This window comes from Aegilops tauschii, chromosome 7 (genome assembly GCF_002575655.3).
Source record: "Aegilops tauschii subsp. strangulata cultivar AL8/78 chromosome 7, Aet v6.0, whole genome shotgun sequence".
NCBI lineage: Eukaryota > Viridiplantae > Streptophyta > Magnoliopsida > Poales > Poaceae > Aegilops > Aegilops tauschii.
In genome coordinates, this window is record NC_053041.3 from 190,987,992 (window position 1) to 191,011,817 (window position 23,826).

Here is a 23,826-nt window from a genome sequence, read left to right on the forward strand (position 1 = left end):
AATCGACGAGTATGATTCTCCCAGAGCATTCTGTAGGATGCCCCTTAAAGTTAGGTTGGATGAATAGTAATATCAGAGATAAAGGGGTTACCTTAGTCCGAGAACCTAGGGTTACAAATCCTAGCTGGCTTTGTCAGTGGACATAGAGTCCTTCACAATTCTGCTATCTTTGTCTTGTACGACTAGTCATCCATGGGTCTTCCTAAATGCGTCACGGGCCGATCAATGTGGCGCAGGTCGGAACCGAACGAAGGGCCTCACCTCGACCCACCGGACCTCACGCGGTGACACACCCTCTGCCCCCACGTCTCATTATCTTCTCACACCCACACATACCAACACAAACACCACACACAAGAAAATTTCTCCTAGTGCCTCTATTCCCTCCCCCCTTGCATATACACACTCAAGGGAATGGAATCTCTTGTCATGACGTCATATTCGTCGCTCTCTCTCTCTAGACCACTCTTATTTCTCATGCTATCTCTCCCATGCCCCCCCATCGGCCCCTCTATTCATGCCTCTCTCGAATACATAATACACACACATACCTCTCTAGGCCCCGCCAAATGCATCAACTACACATTCACACATGTTACATCATGTACCCCATTGATCTAAAAAGCCCTCTCTTCACGTTTATTTCGCATACAACATTCCTTTTGAATAAAGTGTGGCCAAAAAATTATTTTAGAGTTTCTACATATATACAACATTACAAAGTTATATGGAGGAGTACGAACGCTAATTTGCATTGCATGGTGCCCACAATGATATTTATTCCGCACTGTGAATTTGTATATTTTTATACTATATACAAACTTAGTCATAATAAAGAGAAACGAAGAGCATCTCTCTCTCCATCGCATACCCCCCCTGTACGCCCCTTTCACGTATGCACACAAAACTATCTCCAGGTCCTCTAAAAGTAAGCCCCCAGAAAATTCACGCATGTTTCATCTTTCTCTCGCGATATATGCAATGACGATCATTGTATTTGAAGCGAAAGCACGATACATACATTGGACTTCAGAATCCACTCATTACAGTCACCATTTACGTTTAGTGGTTATTATACAGTCACAGGCTCACCGTACAACTCTGTATTTGCTCATGACATGACTAGTTGACCAGTTAAACGCTCCACGTGGCACCTCTAGTGTTGCATCACATTATCTCACTACCATCGTGCCCACCTGTCGACTTGTATCTACTCTACATCTACACTCTTATAAAATACATAAAATACACTCTTATAAAAAACAGAGTTGGTGATGATGGTGTGCCTGCCATCCTGCAATATAGGCCGTCCGATTTATATCTGATGGATAGGAAAGAAACTATGGCAATTTTGCAAAAAGGTACCCACACACCTCTCCACATTTGCAAATAAGGCCTTCCCTCGTTCATACTTTTCTCTCACAAGATAAACAAGTCATACAAATGCATCTTGATGTTACATGCAATGCACGGGCATCTTGCTAGTAAGAATGAAGACAAACGACAAAAAAAATATTTGGACGGTGGTTCGAAGTCATGACCGCGGGCACAGCGGACAAGGTGGCCTTGTATTGGTATGCTGAGCCGTCTGTTTTAATACACAGGAGCTGGTGTGGTGATTATACACACACGCACGCATGCACACGAACTGCATCCACGCAACACTCACACAAACACATGCACCCACGCACGCACGCAACACTCACACATACACACGCAACCACGCATGCACGCAACACTCACACGCACGCACGCAACACTCACACGCACACACGCACGCATGCATGCACACACCAGTACACCACATGACCATCACACACTCTCACGCTCAAGTGCTCAACCTACACGTGCATGCGCACACATCAGGCCCTGACAGACACATACACAACCAGGTGATTCCCGCGCACAGGTTGGAGCCTTGTCGCGCCTGCGTAAATTTGTGTTTATCTGACCTTTTGCCAATGCGAACTGACAGGTGTGACCCACAAGGAATGTGGTCAATTTAACTAGTCAACATGGTGCCACGCAGACTATTTGGCCGGTCAACAGAGTGCAATCCGATGCTGAACTATGAGCAAGTGACCGTATAATCACCGCAAAACGTATATAGTGACCATAATCAGCTTATTCTGAAGTTCGGTGACCGTATTACGCTTTTCTCTCTGTAGGCCCTCCAAAACTACATCTCTACACGTTCTCGCATGTTACATCTAACAACTATGCAATACAGCACTACTACTACACTCTAACACAATAAATCATACGTGTTTTTAGTTTTACTAGATATCATATTGTTACTTATAATTATTCAGTTTGCATACATTAAAATTTCCTTTGAAATGTATGGCCAGTATCATCTACCGCGCGGGAACAATCCCGCCCTTTCCTATTTAATCGGGTTTGTATCGATGGATCGTGCGAAATAGCAAAACTATAGTACTATACAGTACTACAAGTGACAGTTCACTGGGCCGTCGTGTCGTCTACTCCTCCGTCGTAAGAGTGGAGCGCTCGCTTTCATAAATCTTCTAGTCCCTTTCTCCGACATGCGGGACATCAAGCTACTGGGTCCACGTGCCATACCGGAATACAGTGCAGAGCAGCCGGGGTGAAGCACCCCAGTCATGGCGCCGGCGTAGTAATGAGCAATGAGGCGTCAAATCACAAGCTGCACCTTTCCCGCAGTTAAGTTGGAGGGACAAAGCAACCATCATTTCACTCGTTGCTGAATCCGCTTCTCCCTCATCTTCTTCAACTTAACCACGTGTTGCATCTGCCGTTGTTCTGCCTCATGTGGGACGCGGATCGGCTTGGTAAAGCACTGACACGTGGGACCGCATGTTAGCAAACCGCCAGGACAACATCCTCCGAAAATAAGAAGCCTAATCCTAGACTTACAAAGGGCTACGTAGCTGCTACATATACTTTCCATCTAATCTATATATGCCCCCCTGATTTTCAGGTGGGGTGGGCCTAATCCTCTCCTTTAATCCAATCAAATAGTCCCACATCACATCAGTTCGTAACTTTACGTAAACCATTACGTGGATGTAGCATTGCTCAAATAAGAAACCTCCCCCGCCATCCGCGCGGCAAAATCACCTCCTTTTTACTAATCTTGATTCTATAATTTTTTAGATCAATATAATTGAGATTTGTATAGATAGCACATAGGAGCAAAACCAAGTGGTACGGTTAATGGCATCCACAATGTGTAGCCAAATGTGAAAATAGCTTTTGGCATCGTGGGAACCATTGTGGACGGTGTTGCCAAAGCCAAAAAGATGGAACCGAAGCTCCCTGATTGATTGATTGAAGGAATAGAAAAATGCAACGTCTCTCCTCTTTCTCCGATGCTTGGACGCATGTAGTACAGTATAGAGCACAGAGTCTACTCCCATGTCCCTTCTATCACAAATCACAAAGCAGTGAGGCGTCAAATCACAAAAGCACGGACGAAGCAACCATCATTTCACTCTTCGCTGACTCCGCTTCTCCATCGTCTTCTTCGAGAAACCATCTCACCGCACTAGCACTCCTAGTAGTACTAGTAAAGGACTTCCTGGATGCAAATAAGGCGGTTGTCTCGGCTTGCAGGCGGCACTTGCGAATGACTTACCGTGGTCTCCCTCAATGGTGTTCTCCGTCGAACGCACTTCGCCAAACCACCAAAAAAAGATATCGTCGACGTCACCGCAATGGGGAAGGAAGTCAAATATAGTTACTACCTCCATTTTTTTGTACACAAGGCCAGTATATCAAAATTACAATTTGCAAAGGGCCACTAACACTAATCGAGGCAAAATTGATGGGGTTAGCAACCAAGGACATTAATATCCCCTGCATGCATGCGGAAGTGAGAAGGTTGGTTTGCATGGCGCTGCATTAATCAAGCGATGAGGAGTGAGATGGTTAGCTCTTTGGTCTTTGGAGAAAAAAATACGCATTAATTGACACGTGAAACGAGGATTTGTATCGATTAAATCCTGCGAAGGAAAACCCCGCCTTTCTTTTTTAACACTAGTACTCCTAGTACGTACGTACTTATCCTGTTTGGGTCTAGGCCTTGCATTGCCAAACTTCGCCACACATTTTTGCCAAGCTTGCCTAAAGTTTTCAAAATGAGAAGGAGGTACACTTGCGCACGGCTGTCGCGGTCGCACCGCACCCTCACACGGTCGCTCCTGCACGCCGCGGTCGCACCGCACCCTCACACAGTCGCTCCTGCATGCCGCAAACCCAACCAAGGGAACGCACCCTCACTGACACGTGCTGTCGCATGTGAACAAACCAAACTCAGCCATCCTATCACTAACACATAATTTTCGTTCATAGAGTATGTTTATCCAACCGCATGTTGGGGAGTATCCGTACGGCCCGTGCGGTGGTTTGTTGGGGAAGAAGAAGAGGTGAGGAAGAAGGAAAGAAGGGTTAGGAGACATAGGATATTCATCCAACCGTCTGAAATGGTAGACTGACCCAAGTCAGGCAACTTGCATAACAAATATATGTTTTTACACAGCAAAAGATCCATAAAAACAACAACATGAAGAAAAACTATCACTGCTCGCGGAAAGAGACGGCCTCATCGTCTTTGGCTGCCGGCGTGAACCAGCCGTCGCTGCCGACGTGTGTCTCCGCACCGTGGTTGTCCTCGGCCTCCAGCTACTCGTTCAAGCGGAGCATGCGGGCGCTCTGCACGGACAAGAGCACAGCCCGGTTCAAGTCGAGGACGTCTGGTTCCGCCTGCAGGAGGGCCTCGATGGCAGCGGCATCCGTGCGCTCCGCGTCGAGTCGAGCTTCCGCCGCCCGGTTCAAGTCCAGGGCGTCCGGTTCCGCCTGCAGGAGGGCGTCGATGAGAGCGGCATCCGCGCGCTCTGCGTCGAGTCGAGCCTCTGCCGCCCGGTTCAAGTCCAGGACGTCCGGTTCCGCCTGCAGGAGGGCCTCGATGGCAGCGGCATCCGCGTGCTCCGCCTCAAGTTGAGCCTCCGCCGCTCGGTTCACATCCACGACATCCGGTTCCGCCTACAGGAGAGCCTCGATGGCAGCGGCATGCGCGCGCTCCACGTCGAGTTGAGCCTCTGCCTCCCGGTCCTCCTTTAGTATCGCCATGTTGAACCGCTGGTCCGCCTGCACCATGGGGGACTCGGACGCCGGCACGAAGTCGACGTCCATCGTCTCATACCCATCGGGGGCCTTCTGCGCCGCGACCTCCGCCATGAACATTGGATCGGCTTCCTCCTCCTCATAGCTTGGCTCCAGAGAACTCGGGGATTGGCCCGCCGCAAAGCGAGCTTGGGAACGGAGGTCTGTGGCGCCGACCGCCGCCGCGATTTCTGCACGGCGCTCCGGCATCAGCATCTTGTAGTAAGTGATCTTGCGGCGCACCATGGCTTTCCGGCGAACTAGGGGACGCATGATGCGGGCTAGGGGATCGAAAGGTGGGGGAATGGGCTGGAGATTTGGTGTGGTTTTAGGGCAGTGGCTGGCGTAGGCCGAGCAGCGAAGGTTCTAGTGTGAATAGTGGTTCCGGTGACGACCGGTCAATCGGTTTTGACTGTACATCGCTCTTGTCGCGTTCGCGTTGCAGCCCGGCACGCTGGACCCTCCACGTCGCTCACCGAATGGAACGCGCTTCATCTTGCGTTTTCGCTCGCTTGTGGGACCGCAGTTGAGAGCAAACCGACGTCCCTCCCCCTCCCCCGCCCGCGTCATTTATTATACCACCACTCCCTCCGTTTTATGCGGAGTAAATAAAAACAGAGGGAGTATACTACGGATGAGGATCCCCTGATGTGGCCGAACCCATTGAGTAACTGACATGCGGGGCCTAGAAAGCATGGGGTCTGCCAGTAAGTTACCGAAAGGGAGGGTAAGGCAGGGATACCTACGTCAGAGGATCCACTTCCACTATACTACTTTGACCAAATGTTAGAGTAATAATATATGACATGCAACTTACACAAATGTTAGAGTAATAATATATGACATGCAACTTACACAAAGCATACAGGGTCTAATGGGTTTTTCGAGGCTAACTTTGACCAAATGTTAGAGTAATAATATATGACATGCAACTTACACAAAGCATACGGTCAAATTCGTATGTGAAAGGAGTTTCCAATGATATAATTTTCACATTATACATCTCATGTACTATTAATCTTGTCAATAGTCAAATTGGAAACCATCTCGAGTACAAATCTAGGAGTACGTATGAATCTAACAATATTGATTGGGCGTTGTTGAATGTTGATACCTTTTTGATCAAAGTAGAGATACTTTGACTACACATAAAACTTATATGTAAACTAGAAAGGATAGGGGGAGTATATTGTACGTTCAAAAACGAAACGAAAATTGAATACCCTTTATATATGATTTGTGGATGCTATGATCACCGGTTCAAAATTTTGAATCTGCCTTAGGTATCACGTGCCACCACTCATTCCCTCTCGATTTCATCTCGGGGTCCGGAGATCTATTGAAAGAGGACTAGGGTGGGTACATGCGAATGATACTCGGCGGAATGTTCAAATGAGGCATGCGGGAGGATGGACTCGACTGGAGGGCGACATGATCGATGGAGAAGAGGGTTGGAGAGGAATGAGAAATAAGCAAACGCCACATGATTATACTTGAACGACTCAAATAAACAATAAGTTGTCTCGCTTGGCCTACATAGTGAAAGGCGTAATGCGCAACGCGGAGCACTGACGCTCGAATATGGCCGGGAAAACAGGGAAACCGACATGTGGGGCACACCCGTCGGGACGACGTAGCGCAGACTAGTCCAATGGAGGAGCTGGCCCACGACCTTCTCGCCACCGACAACCGTTCATGTGGGTCGTTGGGGCCAACAACGGGGCGCAGCTCCAGCACCGCCTCTGGACACGGCGACCGCGGTGAGCGACACGCTCATATCGTCGCTAGACACGGTCGGTTTTAGTGTGCCGAGGGTGGCGTTAGTGCTGTGGCACGACCAACGGTATGTTTGGTTTGTGCCCAAGGTTGCCCCATCAAAGCATTGGGTAGCCAAAATTTTGGTTGAGGTATTGGTTGCCCATGATTTGGCCGACATTGGCAAGAAAAATGAACTAGAGTTGGCTAGAGTTCATTGGCATGCCAAAGAAATGGCAACCATCCAAACAAAGACCAATCTTTGGGTCATGACCAAAATTTTGGTTGAGGTATTGGTTGCCCATGATTTGCCCGACATTGGCAAGAAAAATGAACTAGAGTTGGCTAGAGTTCATTGGCATGCCAAAAAAATGGCAACCATCCAAACAAAGACCAATCTTTGGGTCATGACCAAAATTTTGGTAAGGTGCACTTTGGCCACAATCCAAACACACCTCAACACCCCGCTCGTCGAGGATGCATGGGGCACCGCGACGCATCCGCGGAGTGGTGTAGCGCGGCCAACGGCATCCTCTGGACCTGAGACCATGCCGGGTCGTCTTGCTTTTTCAATGACATGCGGGGATCGCATGTGAGCAAAGGGCATCTCCAACGTTGCCACGACCGCAGCTAACTACCCTGGCACACCAAAACCCTCGTCCCTCGCGCCGTCGCGCGGTGCGTTCCCAGCCGGCGCTAGCTGCCCGCATTCATGCCGTCCGTTCGTATGTCGTCGTTAAGAGGCTCCGTGACCGAGGAACCAACTCCGGCGACTTAATGACGCACCCGGACGCTTGGCCTCACCGGAATGCGCTACTTAAAGCGGCAACGCCCAGCTAACCTCCACACCATAGCGCATCGTCCTCCTACCTGGCACCACATCCGCCATGACCGCAAGTGCGAAGGCTCTGCGGGAGAGCTTGTCTTCGGGGATTAAGCTGGAGGTCGGCGCCCTCGCTCAAGTCGCCTCTCGCGACGCAATAGCGGCCTAGCCGGACGCGGACGCGACCGCACAAGCGGTGGCCACGCTGGAGGCCGACGACGGGAGCACCTTCAGCCACGCGTCCTACTTGCCGCCGTCCAACGTCCGGCACCGCCGAGGTCGGGGACTCCTCCGAGGATGAGTAGGGCATGGGAGGCGGCAGGGAATGGTGTGCCAACTTGCCGGTCCGTATCCCGTGTTCTACTCTTCCTCGCCGGAGACCGCACCTCAACTTCATGGGTCTTGAACCCCACCCCCGTACATAGAGATCGCAGATGCAGGACGTCGGTCGCCGCCGTAGAATAGGTTTAGGGTCGGGTTTCTTTTATTTTCCTGTCCTATAAAAGTTCAAAATGTAATGAAAATCTGCCGTGTTTGCATTAATCTCGGTCGGTGTATATGAACTGTCACAATAATATACATATTGTAGGAGTACTAGCAAGATGCCCGTGCGTTGCACGGAAGATCAAGATCTCGTGGGAGAAAAGGATGAACGAGGGAAAGCCTTATCTGCAAATGTGGAGAGGAGTGCGGGTAAATTGTCATAGTTTCCTTCCTATCCGTTAGATATAGATCAGACGACCTGTATTGCAGGATGACAGGCACACCATCATCACCAACTCTGCTTTTTATTGAACCGATACAAATCGAACATGCGAAGTAAAATAAACACATAGGGTGTATACATACACAAATTATCTTAGGCACTCCAATAGTACGTCCACTACACATTCACGCATTTCACATCTTTCTACATCTACGGGAACCTACGAAAGGGTTAACGTAAATTGCCTCTCTCTCTCTCCTCCCCTGATTTTCATGGTGGTGGGCCCCTCCCTCCCCCCAATCTACAATCAACAGCTCACACGTTTCACATTATGTTAATTACGTAACTGGGATTATGTAGGTGTAGCATTACTCGTCCTAAAAAACCCAACTGAGCCAACCTCCCAGCATATCGCGCGAGAAAAGACCCGGCCGCGCCGTTTTAGTCGGGATTACCGTATTACTAGTAGTAGTATCGATGGATCGCGCAAAGCAACAATTTTTTTTGAGGGGGCGAAGCACCTAGTTAAAAGGAAAAAAGGCGGTACATTCACAGCACTCCTGTCGCGGTCGCATTGCACCCCACACACGTTCGGTCCTGCACACGGATCACGCAAACGGAACGCGCTTCGGCTTGCCTCTACACTGACAGGTGGGACTGCACTTCGAGAAACCGACGAGGCGGCAAACTCCCCCCGCCCACCGCGCGAAAATCCTCCCCCCCCACCCAAAAATTCCCCCCAAATCCGATTCAACCGCCCTTCGGCCAACTAGCCAATAATATTCCCCAAACCCCCCTCCTCCCCTGTCCCCCTCCACTCCATTCGCTCCGCCAAAGCCGCCCTCCCTACCGCGCCGATACGTCGGCGCCGCGGTTCGGCGATCCTCTCGCTCCCACAGTACGCTCTCGTAGGCTGCCGTCCTCTAGCCGCGCCGCCACCTCTGGCTACATTCTTGTGGAGGCGCACAGCGGTCAGCGCCACCACCGCTGGCGACATTCGTGTGGAGACGCACGGCGGCCAGCTTCTCCCATGGTACGCGCATTCTAGACTGAGGCCCCGTTCATGCCGGTGTAGCGCTGAATGTTAGCTGATAGACACTGTTAATCTCACTGTTTGCCGAAGTAGTTTACTGTCAATATGCTCTGCTTAAGAAGCTTCCTTGCCCTGTTCTGCACTCAATCTGCTTAGCTGAGATGGCATGCCAAGGCCGATTAGTTGCTAAAATATCCTGCCATATATTTATTGTGATGTAGATTGCCATGGTCTAGTAGCCAATCTGTTAGGTGAAATAGCTCTACACCGTTTTATACTCGATCTTTGTTGCTGCGATGGCCTTCGATAGTTCGATGGCTGTGTGCTCGGCCTCATTGACTGCTGAAACAGCCTGCCATAATTTGGCACTCAAATCTGTTTGCTGAATTAGCTTTACATATATTTCGTTACTTAGATCTGCTCGTCCAAATATCTTGCCATAACTTTAGACATCGACCTAGGTATTTTTTTTCTGGACTTCATAAAAAATCATATATGTTTTTCCTATAATATCTAGTAGAAGAACTAATTTGTATGTCTAACAGATGGACAGGACTTGGATAACTTCTGCTCGAAGATTCTCCGCTGCATATGTCGAGGGGGTTGAAAACTTCATGAACTTTATCAGAGCTGAGTATGGTGGTCCGAAATCAGATGTGCTCTGCCCGTGTAGCAGCTGTATGAATTCAGTTACAAGACCCCAGTCAACTGTGCAAAATCATCTACACTTGTATGGGATGCCGGTCACATACACTAGGTGGGTTCATCATGGTGAAGCTGTGAACGTCAATGTTATTGACTACGTGGAAGCAGCAGATCACCATCTTGATCTGCCTGATGCTCAGGTGGAAGAGGAGGAGGAGGTGGTGGTGGCGGAGCCAGTGAGTTTCACCAACATTGAAACAATGCTACGAAATGCTCGTGCATTCCGTGAACTTTCACCTGCAGAAGAAAAACGGTGGGCCCGCATGTTGGAACAATGCAACGTTGCTGTCACCCCAGGAAATAAGCTGTTAGTATTCTCAGCTATGGTCACCTTTCTTCAGGTGAAGACATCTGAGCGGATGACCAACAAATCATTCGATGCGATGTTGGCTGCTTTCCGCGAATCTTTCCCAAATGCGTCTGAGCTGCCACACACCTACAGTAAAATGAAGAATTTCCTTCGTGCAGTTGGAATTGGATATGATATGATCCATGTTTGTAAGAATAATTGTGTTCTGTTCCGGAAGGATTATGCCAACTTAAGTGAATGCCCGAAATGCAAATCATCATGATGGAAAGATGGCGATGCTGTGAAGAGGATTCCTCATAATGTTCTGAGACATTTTCCAACTATACCAAGATTGCAGAGGTTGTTTCATGATGCTGAAACAAGAGAGGATGTACTGTGGCATTCTAGGAACCAGGAGTACAGAGATCAGAATGTAATGAGCCATCCATCTCATGGTAGTGAGTGGAAAAGCTTCAATGATAAACACAAAGAGTTTGTTGCTGACCCGAGACACATTAGACTTGGCTTAGCTTCAGATGGATTTAACCCATTTGGCCACCAGAGCGCCACATATAGCATGTGGCCAGTGCTTGTTATCCCTTACAACATGCCTCCAAATGTCTGCACCAAAGAATCAAACTACATGATGGCCTTGCTCATCCCAGGTACAAAAAGTCCTGGAAAGGATTTTGATTTGTTCATGGAGCCTCTTGTGGAGGAACTTCAACAGCTATGGAAGGGTGTTCTCACTCGAGACCTATATAGCAGCCCACCAGCTGATTTCTTTCTGCGTGCTATTATAATTTGGTGCATCCATGATTATCCGGCTTTGGGCACTATGTCAGGGCGAACGACACATGGTTACAATGCATGTGTTCGCTGTGACAGGAATCCGCTGTCATACGCAATACTTAGCAAGATCTGTTACATTGGACACCGCCGTTTCCTTGCCAAGGACAAGCCGCATCCTAGAAAATACCGAAGACATGTGTTCAATGCAAAGCATGAAAACCGTGATGCGCCAAAGAGGCTCACCACCGATGAGTTGCAAGTGGAATTAGAGAAGGTCAGACATATTACACCAGGAAACCATCCTGGTAATGGTAGCGGGAAAAGGAAGCATGGCAGGGTAGAAGAGAGATTATTGTTTACCCGCAGGTCCACTTTATGGGACTTGGAGTATTGGAAAGATTTGGATCTGCGGCATAATCTTGATGTGATGCACATCGAGAAAAATATATGTGACATCATTATCGGCAAACTTCTTAATATTGAAGGCAAGACGAAAGATACCTTAAAATCTAGGATTGATTTGACACACCTGGGTATCAGAAAGGATTTGCAGGTGCAAGATGAAGGTAAACCATGGGATATGGCACCAGCTGTGTACGCTTGGACAAGGTAAAAAGAAAAGAATTCTGCGAGGTCCTGTCACATGTGAGATTCCCACATGGATTTACTTCCAACCCTGAAAGGAGAGTCAGTGCAGATGGAAACAAGGTACAAGGGTTGAAAACTCATGACTGCCACGTCCTGCTTCAAAGGGTTTTACCTGTTATCCTTAGAGGATTGGGCCGCCCTGACTTATACAGAGCAGTTGCAGAGTTGGGACAATTCTTCAGGGAACTCTGCAGTAGGAATATCAGGATAGATGCTTTTGAGCGTCTTAGAGACAAGATACCAACTATCCTATGCGACCTTGAGAAGATATATCCTCCAGCCTTCTTTGATGTGATGGTGCATTTGGCTGTTCATCTACCTGATGAGGCACTACTTAGAGGTCCAGTACAGTATGGCTGGATGTACCCTATTGAAAGGCGGCTAGGCACTTTCAAGGGCTATGTTAGGAACAGAGCTAGACCCGAGGGTTCCATTGCAGAGGCCTACATTGCTACAGAAGCGTTGACATTCTGCTCAAAATACATTGAAACAGCTGATCAGCTTAGCAAAGAGGTGGGTGAAGACAATCCTGGGCTCAATGTTTTCGATTATTCTGTTCGAGTTACAGGGAAGAGTCGACAAGAGGACAAACCTAAAGATTTGGACAAAATGGTTTGGTATGTGTTGAATAGCTGTCCTGAGATACTACCTTATATCAAGTAAGTGCAATACTATAGCTTATACATCGTAATCTACTAAACTTGCAGCACATTCTTATATATTTAGATGTTTGACGCGATCACTATGTTGTGCAGCATCTACAAAGAGGAGTTACTGCCGCAAAATCCAAGAAACATTGACAAACTGGTTATGGCAGGATTTGCGAAATGGTTCAAGAACCATGTAAGCTTTTGAAGTGCACTGTTAGTTTTTATAATATATTGAGTACATAAGATGATCAGCTTGTCTATTTTCTAACCATAGGTTAAGAAGATGCGGGAGGATGGGCAGGCAGTTGATGATGCCCTTTACTCACTAGCAATGGGTCCTGATACTCGGGTAAGACATTATGAATCTTGCGTTGTTGGAGATGTGCGCTACAACACCATTGCACGAGACAAAGGCAGGAAGACACAAAACAGTGCCATCATGAGCACGGATATGTATGACAAAGAGACAACTCAAATGTATGCTAACATAACAGACATTGTTCAGTTGCAGTATATCTCTAGTTTCAAGGATCATCGGTGTGTGGTTCTGTTGTGCTGTCATTGGTATAACCTGTTTTCCAGGATCGCAAAACCCAGAGCTGATGATTATTTCAAATCCATCAATGTCAAGGCGGCGTACCAGACCAACGAGCCTTTTATTTTGGCAAATCAAGCAACACAGATATTTTCTTGGAAGACACATTTGCGCGTAGCGATGACTGGAGAGTATTGCAAAGGTTTGAGCAGAGGAATTCGTTTAATGAAGTTGCACAACAAGATGATGCTTACACTGCTCCTGATGTACAAGATAACACATATGTTCCTAATATCTTTGAGAACCATCACGTCAATGACGCCGGCGAAAAGATTGCCTGTCGTGCTGTGGACATACAAGAGTTGATCAAGAAGAAGCCAACGTTCAAGGACGTTGAGGACGAAGAAGAAGATGACACCGTGGGGAATTACGATTCAGACTGATACACACGGCGAAGATGTTGACGCTGCTGTTGCGGATGATGATTACATTGCTTTTGTCGTATTTTCCTGTCAGAAGACGTTTTTTATCTACTATGTGAAATTGTGTTTGCTATGACAACTGAAACCTGATGAACATGTTGTTTAGTATTTTGCTGTGAGAACATCACTTGTTATGTATGCTAATTTGTGTTTGGTGATTGTATGACAACTAAAACATGATGACATTGTTGTTTAGTTGTACTCATATTTGGTTGTGAAACTTGAATTTGATGACATAGTTTGCTGTTGGACTACAATTTGCTCGACGTCTTCGAACGAGAACAAAGCTGACCCGACAGGGCCTCTGCTATTTATTTATTTATATGAGCAAAAGGGGATACCCCCTGATTTCCGTTAATAGACATTATTAGATGTTCACAACACTACAACCAGCCTGCTACACAGGTTTCATTCATTACTAGTTTCAGCAAAGTGCTCATGTCGTAGCCACTGAATACATCACGAGTGGTACATACACTCCAAATAAAGAGACAATCATCCCACAGAGCACATCGATTTTGCCCATTATCTTCACAAGCTCTTTCATCTCCTCATTGCTGTCAAGGCCGTTCAGCAGCTGTTGCTTGGCCATGATCAGAGGAACTGCATCTTTAACCTTCTGCTCTGCATCTTCCTCTTCTGTCGTTCCTTCAGTTACTTGTCCAACACCCCAACCTGCTGGTATTGGGATTCCTCGGCTAACCAAATAATCAGCGTAGTTGCATTCCCCCACATCAGCAACTTCCCAGAAATACAAATCACACGAATCTTCCCTTTTCTGCATGAATCAAATTGGAAGATCATCAACCAAACTATTAAAAAAATCAGCAACTGAAAGCAGCAGAACAACACTTAAACATATTATTACCCCATGATTCGGGCATTTGTAGAAGACTCGGCCAGGGCTGCGGATTGTGGTTGAGACGCGACGGATGACTCTGCATGATTTGCAGCAGTGGCATCACACCAACAGCAGCGGGTTGTGATGAGCAATCGGCTGCGGTGCGCGTGCCGGCGGGGGTGTGATGAGACCCACAGGCGATGGTACGGGTGGCGACTTGACGCATATCTGGTTGTTGCCTGCTGAATAACAGGTGGACGAGCAGCCAGCGGACATGGTTGCTGCGGCCAGAGCTTCTGATGCTAGGCAGAGTAAGTAGAGAAGAGGAGAAGCGAACGTTGGATATGTCAGTTTCATTACTTGCAGAGTAGCATAGCACCATATATAGTCATAGTCTAGGTTTGGATTCGAACCAGCTACAGGAGGGACCTCCTTGTTTTGCGAAAAAAAAAAATTCTCCACCTGACAGCTGGGACCCACCGGTTGTATCTTCGCACGGAAGGAAGTGCCTCCTTGTTTTACGAAAAAAATTATTCATCCCGTTGACAGCTGGGACCCATCAGATTTGGTGACTGACTTGTGGGCCTACTAAGCGGACGTGTACGCACGGCTTTTTCAACTTAATCAACAAATGATTCTAGCAGCTCGACCGTTGGATGTTAATCCAACAGCCGTGCTCCTTCTTCAACCTCTGTTCTTGCTCCCGTCTCCCGTGGGCGGCACCGCGGCTGTGCTGCTGCGCACCTGAACTAGTGAAGTTTCCCACTCCTCTCCATCTGCGACTCCACTGCCTCGTCTTCCCCATCTCCGGCTCGTTCCAGTCTGGGTGCGCTCGGCACGGTGTGTCAACGTGGTCAACAACCGAGAGTCATCGGAAGATGACTGTACGTGAGAGGCTGACAGTGGGGACGCACCACGCCCATGGACGCATGCATGCAACGGAACGCGGTGAGGTGAACGTGGTCAAGGAACGACTTCCATCGGAAGTATACTGTATGTGGAGAGTCTCAGCTGGGTCCACGGCCGCAGCAAGTAAGTGCCTCCTTATTACGCGGAAAATAATGATTCCTCCAACTGATAGGAGGGACCCACTGGACGGGCCACCGTATTTTGCGAAAAAACGTTTGCCCCCTGACTGCTGGGACCCACCTGACGGGCCACCGTATTACACGAAAAAAACGTTCCCCCCGCTGTCAGCTCGGACCCACCGGAAGTGCCTCCTTATTACGCCCAAAAAAAATGAATACTCCCCCGGCTAGCTGGGACCCACCTTGGTGGGAGGCTGACTTGTGGGCCTACTAAGTTGACGGGGACGAAGGGCTTTGTCAACTTAGTCAATATGAACGATTCTAGCTCCAGTGACCGTACGATGTCCATCCAACGGCCGTAGTGCTTCTTCAACCTCTTGTCTTCTTGCTCCAGCCGACCAAAGCAGCGCCGGTCGTGCCGCATGCTCCTGCCTCCCATGGCCGGCTGTGCTGCCGCGGAGGCCTCACTGCCCCCTACTATTCCCACCGCTGGCCAGGCCCTGCGGCGACGGCAGCCTCACACCGCAGCCGAATCAGTGAACCCTCGTACTCCTCTCCGCGCGGGCTTCCACTGCCGCGTCTTCCCCGGCTCCGCATCGTCCCCTTCCTAGGCCTCGCTGTCGTCCACCGCCGTGGTGCTCTCCGCGCGGCGTGGTCAACGTGGTCAAGGAACGACTTCCATCGGAAGAGTACTGTACATGGAGAGGCTGACAGCTGGGTCCACGGCCACAGCCCAGTTTTTTTGTGATTTGCCAAGTAAGTCGCTTTGTCAGGCCTGTTGGGCTGCAAATCTTTCAAGACGAGGAGAGCTTTCATTCGGCTGGCCGAGAAAATGGCCCATCAGTAATGAGAAATGGGCTGTACATTTTTAAAACACATCAAACCAGCAATTAGTTTCAAATATATTTTTTTCATTTCGAGATTTTAAATTACATTAATTTTTATGCGTGGAGAATTTGTTGCATTTTATATTGATATACATTTATTTTTAAAATCAGTTTGAATGTGAGTCAAAATTTCGGGATTAAAAACAGTTCGGACCGCACCAAAATATGCAATGCTAACAAAAAGAATATGGGCTCCAAAAAAACCTTAATAATTAGAAAATGGGCTGTAAATTATTAGAAATAATGGCAGATGGGCTGTATGCTGTTTTCCACAGATTTGAGGCTTTCCTAAAAAAAAGGTTGACACACAAGCAGTGACTGTTGGATGGCCATCCAACGGCCGTCGTGCTTCTTCAATCTCTGCTCTTCCTGCTCCAGCCGCTCAAACAAGCGCCGGCGGGACTGCCTGCTCCCTCCTCCCCACGGCCGGCTCTGCTGCCGCGCAGGCCTCACCGCCCCACCGTACTCCCATCGTTGGCCTAGCCATCCCTCTACTCACCCACACCTGCTGTTATTCTCCGGCGACGGCAGACGAACCAGTAAACCCTCGTACAGTCGTACTCCCCTCCGCGTGGGAAACAACTGCCGAGTCTTCCCAACCTCCGTGTCGTTCTCTTCCTAGGCCTCACTGTCGTCCACCGCCCTGGTGCTCTCGGCGCGGCCTGGTCAACATGGTCAACGACCGACATGCATCTGAAGTGGACTGTACGTGGAGAGGCTGACAGCTGGGTCCACGGCCGCATGCAAGGAAATGCCTCCTTATTACGCGCAAAATAATGATTCCTCCACCTGACAGTAGGGACCCACCGAAAGGGCCTCTTTATTTCGCAAAAAAAACGTTACCGCCGCTGACAGCTCGGACCCACCAGCTATATCTTCGCACGCAAGGAAGTGCCTCCTTATTACGCACAAAAAAGTGAATACTCCCCTGTTAGGTGGGACCCAGTATAGTGGCAGGCTGACTTGTGGGCCTACTAAGTTGACGGGGACGGAGGGCTTTGTCAACTTAGTCAATATGCACGATTCTAGCTCCAGTGACCGTACGATGTCCATCCAACGGCCGTAGTGCTTCTTCAACCTCTGGTCTTCTTGCTCCAGCCGCCCAAACCAGCGCCGGTCGTGCCTCGTGCTCCTGCCTCCCGTGGCCGGCTGCGACGCGGCGGAGGCCTCACCGCCCCCTACTACTCCCACCGCTGGCCAGGCCATCCCTCTACTCACCCACACCCCCTGTTATTCTTCGGCGACGGCAGGCTCACACTGCACCGAACCAGTGAACCCTCATACTCCTCTACGCGTGGGCATCCACTGCCGCGTCTTCCCTGGCTCTGCGTCGTCCCCTTCCTAGGCCTCGCCGTCGTCCACCGCCCTAGTTCTCTCGGCGCGGCGTGGTCAACGTGGTCAAGGAACGGCTTCCATCGGACGTAGACTGTATGTGGAGAGGCTGACAGCTGGGTCCACGGCCGCAGCAAGGAAGTGCCTCCTTATTACGTGCAAAATAATTATTCCTCCACCTGACAGCGGGGACCCACTGGACGGGCCACCGTATTTCGCGAAAAAAAAACGTTTGCCCCTGACTGCTGGGACCCACCAGCTACATCTTCGCACGCAAGGAAGTGCGTCCGGGGAAAAAACGATTCGCCCCCTGACTGCTGGGACCCACCAGCTACTTCTTTGCAGGCAAGGAAGTGCCTGACAGTCGAGACCCACCTGGTCGAAGCGTACGTAGCGTTGTCATTCTGGTCGCAAACGTGTACGTACATATATACTGGTGGATGTAGAGGCGCGCACGTGTCGTAGTAGAGGCGCGTACGTGTAGTAGTAGAGGCGCGCACGTAGCATGTACACGTACGTACAGCGACCAGGGTGCAAGAAAGAAAATACGGCCATGTATGTGTACATAAGGGCGGGGTCTCGAACGCCTACTTGCGCATACGTACGGCCAGGGCTCGTGTACATGGCTGGGTCGGAACGGAGAAACAGCGTCGTCGTCGTGTTCATGGGGAGGCAACGGAATGCGTCGTGTTCATGGGGAGGGGTGTGGCGTACCACAAAACGGAGGAAACGAACCTCCTACGGTCGAAACGGGGGTCCTGTTGATCGGGAGGAGTGTGGCGTACCGCAAAACGGAGGAAACGGACCTCCTACGGTCGAAACGGGGGTCCTGTTGATCGGGAGGGATGTGGCGTACCGCAAAACGGAGGAAACGGACCTCCTACGGTCGAAACGGGGGTCCTGTTGATCGGGAGGGGTGTGGCGTACCGCAAAACGGATGAAACGGACCTCCTACGGTTGAAACAGGGGTCCTGTTGATCGGGAGGGGTGTGGCGTACCGCAAAACGGACGAAACGGACCTCCTACGGTCGAAACGGGGGTCCTTTTCATCTGGAGGGGTGTGGCGTACCGCAAAACAGGACTCCACGGGATACTGTTCATCTCCACCGTCGACCTCCTCCAGCCTCCACGGGCTCCTGTTCATCCAGCCTCCACCGCGCGCTACTCCGGCCACTGTTCAACCACCCCTCCATGGGCACCCCTCCACCGTCTACTGTTCATCCAGCCCTCCACACCACGGGGTCCTGTTCAACCACCCCTCCACGGGCACCCCTCCACCGTCTACTGTTCATCCAACACTCCACCACACCACGGGGTCCTGTTCATCCAGAGGCAACGCCACCGCTCACTGTTCATCCACCCCCCCGGCAACGCTCACTGTTCATCCCAGAGGCAGCATCGATCGACTTCAGTTAGCAGCAGTAGCGAAGGAATCGCTCGATCGGGTTCAGTTAACAGCCATCGATCGATCGCTCGGGTTCAGTAACGCGTATCCTGCAGTGCAATCGCTCGGGTTCAGTTAGAGCCCAATGCCACGCTCGGGTTCAGTTAGAGCCAACGCCTCGCACACACGCGCATACGTGTACGAGAGAAACACGCATCGCTCAGCCCCCGACCTCCCACCGTAACCGGGAACTCCCCGAAATTTTCCTCGCCCTCGCTTCTACCACGGTTTTTTCCGTCATGGACGGCCCAAAGAATGTCATGCAGCTGCGTCTCCGGCCCGCCCAGGACGAAAAGCCCATTTTCTGTCATGATTTTTTGTCATAGAAGTAGGAGGCCACCACATCTATGATGATACCGGGTTTTGTCACAATTATCGTCATAGAAGTGTCATATGTATGACGGAAAAAAAATTTGTTCGGCCCAAAATGTCATGGATGTGTCTTTTTTTTGTAGTGATATTCATGAAAACATAATAGGTTCAGATCTGAAATCATGGCACTCGGCCCTAGTGACAAGCATTAAGCATAGCAAAGTCATAGCAACATCAATCTCAGAACATAGTGGATACTAGGGATCAAACCCTAACAAAACTAACTCGATTACATGATAAACCTCATCCAACCCATCACCGTCCAGCAATCCGACGATGGAATTACTCACGTACAGTCCAGGTTAGATCTATTCAAATCATACCGTGAACATTAAGCTTCAGGGGTCTCTTTTGGTCCACAAAAAATCACCGTAAATTTTCAGCCCATTCCGTGAACTTTTATTTCTGCACAAAAAACAACACCACGGTAGTTCTGCTGAAAACAACGTCAGTCCAGGTTAGATCTATTCAAATCATACCAAAATCATATAAAATTTTTGTAAACATGACATGAATACTTCATAAATTATAGATACATTGGAGACGTGTCACATATCGCCGGAGAAAGGGAATTGCATACTGGATTAACTGAATCCTCAACATCGTGGTTCAACGGACGAAGATCTTCATGGATTATGTAGGAACCAATATGGGCATCCAGGTCCCGCTATTGGTTATTGACTGGATAGGTGTCTCGGTCATGTCTGCAAGATTCTCGAACCCGCAAGGTCGCATGCTTAACGTTCGATGACACTAGAGTAGTATTGGGATATTTGAATTGGTGACCGGATGTTGTTCAGAATCCCAGATGAGATCCCGGACATCACGAGGAGCTCCGGAATGATCCGGAGGTAAAGATTTATATATGGAAAGTTGTTGTTGTTGTTCCGGGAAAAAGTCCAATTTTTTGGGTATTTTACTAGGAAGTCACCGGAAGGTTCCAGAGGGTTCCGAAGGGGTCCAGAAGTCCTCGGAGGGTTCCACCACATCCCATAGGGTAGCATGGGCTGTAGATGGGCGCCCTGGCCTTATTGGGCCAGGCACACCAGGCCCTACAAGACCCATGCGCCTGGGGTGGGAAAATCCTAGACGGGAGGGCCCTCCACTTGGCTTGCAGGGCACTCCTCCCTCCCTTGGCCGCCACCCCTCCTTGGAGGGGGGGGGCTACACTGGTACGCATCGGTGCTATACAAACGGGTTTTAACCCCTTTCCGCGACGGCATTTGGAACCGTCGCCTAGTGAGTGTGGGCGATAGGGGGGTCCTTCCCACATGACCCAGAAACCGTCGGGGATATGCCCTACTGGCACACACGCTCGGCAAAATGAGGTCGTGTGCGACCGGCGAGCGCTCAAATATAGAAATACGTGCAGTAGAGCTAAAAATACAATTATACAGGCGAAATTGATTCCGGTCGCAAGTACATCCCACACAGTCAGTCCCCGCTAAACATTTCCGTTCGTATGTACATCCCACACAGTCGCTCCAAGGAAAATGTTTCCATTCATAGGTACATCACACAAAAAATTTCCCGTTAAATCGTTTGCGTTATTGAATGTATCAGACACGGTCCGTATAAGAAACTGTGTGGCAAAGGATGTCCATCACACACAGTTTTTATGTGGTAAACGTTTGCGCAAGGTGGCCTAACTCAAACAGTTTTCAAGAGAAAGTCATGTATGATTACACATTGATCCAACACGGTTTATTCCTAGAAACTGTGTGCGTTGCCTGAGGTCATCGCCCATGGTATTTTTTCAATAACCGTTTGTAATAGCAAAACGCAGTTTGCAGGCTAATTCGCCATTAGCAGGCTGATTTCCCTATTATTAATAATCCATTTATTAATCTAATTGACATTCATATTAAGCACATAATATATTTCATTTGCATATTAAGGAAGCAGAATTTCATAATTGAAATAGATCAGAGTACAACATGATATAACTTTAGCACTCAACTACCCCATTACACAACTGCACCAGCACCAAGTTTCACATGCAACATGTAGAACCTTTCGAAATTAGCATCATAGACGGTAGATAGACAAATGCATCTCATCTGGAAAACTGCTGAAGCGGAAGGCGAATATTTAGCCTTCATTCATGTTGAAGGTCTTTGCAACTTTAGGCCAGTGCATGTGGATGATTGACCGTCCATCCTTCGTCCTCTTCAGGAACACTTCAATATTGAACCGTGGGTGTTGTATGAAAACCTTGCTCGCCTCCTGACCATAGAGGTGGTTTGAGAGGTATCATCAGTGAACTGCTTTGGAAAGGCCTGAAAACAAGGATGTGCATAAATATCTTCTCTATATTGGAAATGGGGCAAAGAAATAAAAAAAGGCAAGGTATAATAGTTAGTACCATCTTGTAGTGAACTGATGTCTTCTTCATTGTGCAGACAAAGATCTTGTTGTTTTTTGTCGCTAATTTCTTTATCCTAACAATCTTTCTGAGTTTCTTGATTTGATTGATATTCATGGACAACTCATTTCCCCATATGCAAAAAGGGTCGAACAGTGGGTCAAAACCTCTGACAGCAGGACCTACATGTGCAAGACCAAATTGTTAAAAACCTAAATATTAGAATGGTTCCTGCAATTGCACAATAATGTGCTATTAGACAACAGACTATGCACGTGCTAACCTCGATAGTAAACCTCAGTGCTTCCCATTGTTTCCCTGCAACACATATACGGTAGTTAGTCATCGGGTTAAGTAAGGGTTCACATGCTATCAGTAAAATATGTTGATGAAAAATAAGCACATTGCAGATTCATCAGATTAATTCAAGCCACATGGAAAACCCATTTATCCAAACCAAGCACGATTAAGAACTAGGAAATATAGCACTTGTATATGTTTCTCGTGTATTAAGTGCAGCCAAATTCGATTTATTCCTCACATGCACAACAATAGAAAATTCTACCCACGACAATTGGACATCGCATTGCAGAATTGAACCAAGCAGTTAACTAAACACCACAACAAATGAACCAAACATTAACTGAGCACCACATTTCACAATATAACATACTCCTAATAGAAGATCAGAAAGTTAACCAAATAGTTAACTACAGCCAATTGTAGCAATTGTATTTGTTTCTCATGTATTTACTACAGCCAAATTCAATTTATTCCTCACATGGTATACAATAACAGAATGCACCCACAACTATTGAACATCGCATTGTAGAATTGAACCAAACAGTTAACTAAACACCACAACACAAATGAACCAAACATTAACTGAGCACCACATTGCACAATGTATAACCAAACCAAGCATGCTTGACAACTTGGAAATATAGCAATTGTATTCGTTTCTCATTTATTTTGTAAAGATAAATTCGATTTATTTCTCACATGGAAGACAATACAAAATTGCAGCCTGAAGAATTGAACATCACATTTGCATAATTGAACCAAACCGTTAACTGAAGACGACAACTAATTAACAAAATAGTTAATAAGTGAGCACCACACTACACGACATATAGAACATATACACTAGAGCAACAGATTGCATGGTAAAATTAGATAGCACAATTCACTAGAATTTGTGAAGGAAAGGCAGGAGTAGCACACGCAACGGGTAAACTGAGCATGCTTAACAGGCGTAGCTAGCAAATGGCAAGGTGCTCCTCCAAGATCTGGGGGTCGGCACGAATGGCAGCCATCGCGACCTCATCCGCGCGTGTGGCCGCGATTTGCCTCTCTGCTGCCAAATGCTCCTTGTGTTCCTAGCTATACTGCATGCACCATGGCTTAGGGCGGCGCTTATTTAGTGGAGGGGTCGGTGATTTGGGTGGAAGTTGTCGCGCTCGCGCCGGCGGTCGGGGCATGTGGGATGTGGAAGGAGGAGGAGGATGGGGGTCGGGTGTGGACTACCTGCCTGGATAGACGAGGCCGAGCAGCGTGAAGGAGGCTCGCCGACGTGGAGGCGACGCTGCAAGCAAGGAGTAAAGGTTTGAACTTGGAAAGGTAGGTGGAAACAGGGGAAATGTGGCTTTTGGTAAGGGGGAGGGGAGGTAGATATCTCCGCGGAAGCCGGAAATTTGGAATCGCTTCAGCGAAAAAACTAGCGCACAAAGTGTCATCAGACACGGTCCCTTATTCAGAACTATGTATGATATGTGAACATCACAAACAATTCAGATAGCTTAACCTATGTGTGATGAGTTTGAACGTCAAAAATTTTGGTTCGAATTTCCATGGTTACACTAGTCATCCACGTCATTGCATAAATTGGGTGCACAAAGGAGACTACAGCACGCCCACACTTCTTAATTGAGCAAGTTCAACAATTAAACAGAGCTAGTTGACCTAAACATTCACTACAAAAAATACACTTCTGT

General features: G+C 48.4%; 1 pseudogene; it reads right to left on the bottom strand.

Moving 5' to 3' along the window:
• LOC141027025 (uncharacterized) overlaps positions 1-23,826 on the bottom strand; it is a 142,371-nt pseudogene that overhangs the window by 53,667 nt on the left and 64,878 nt on the right.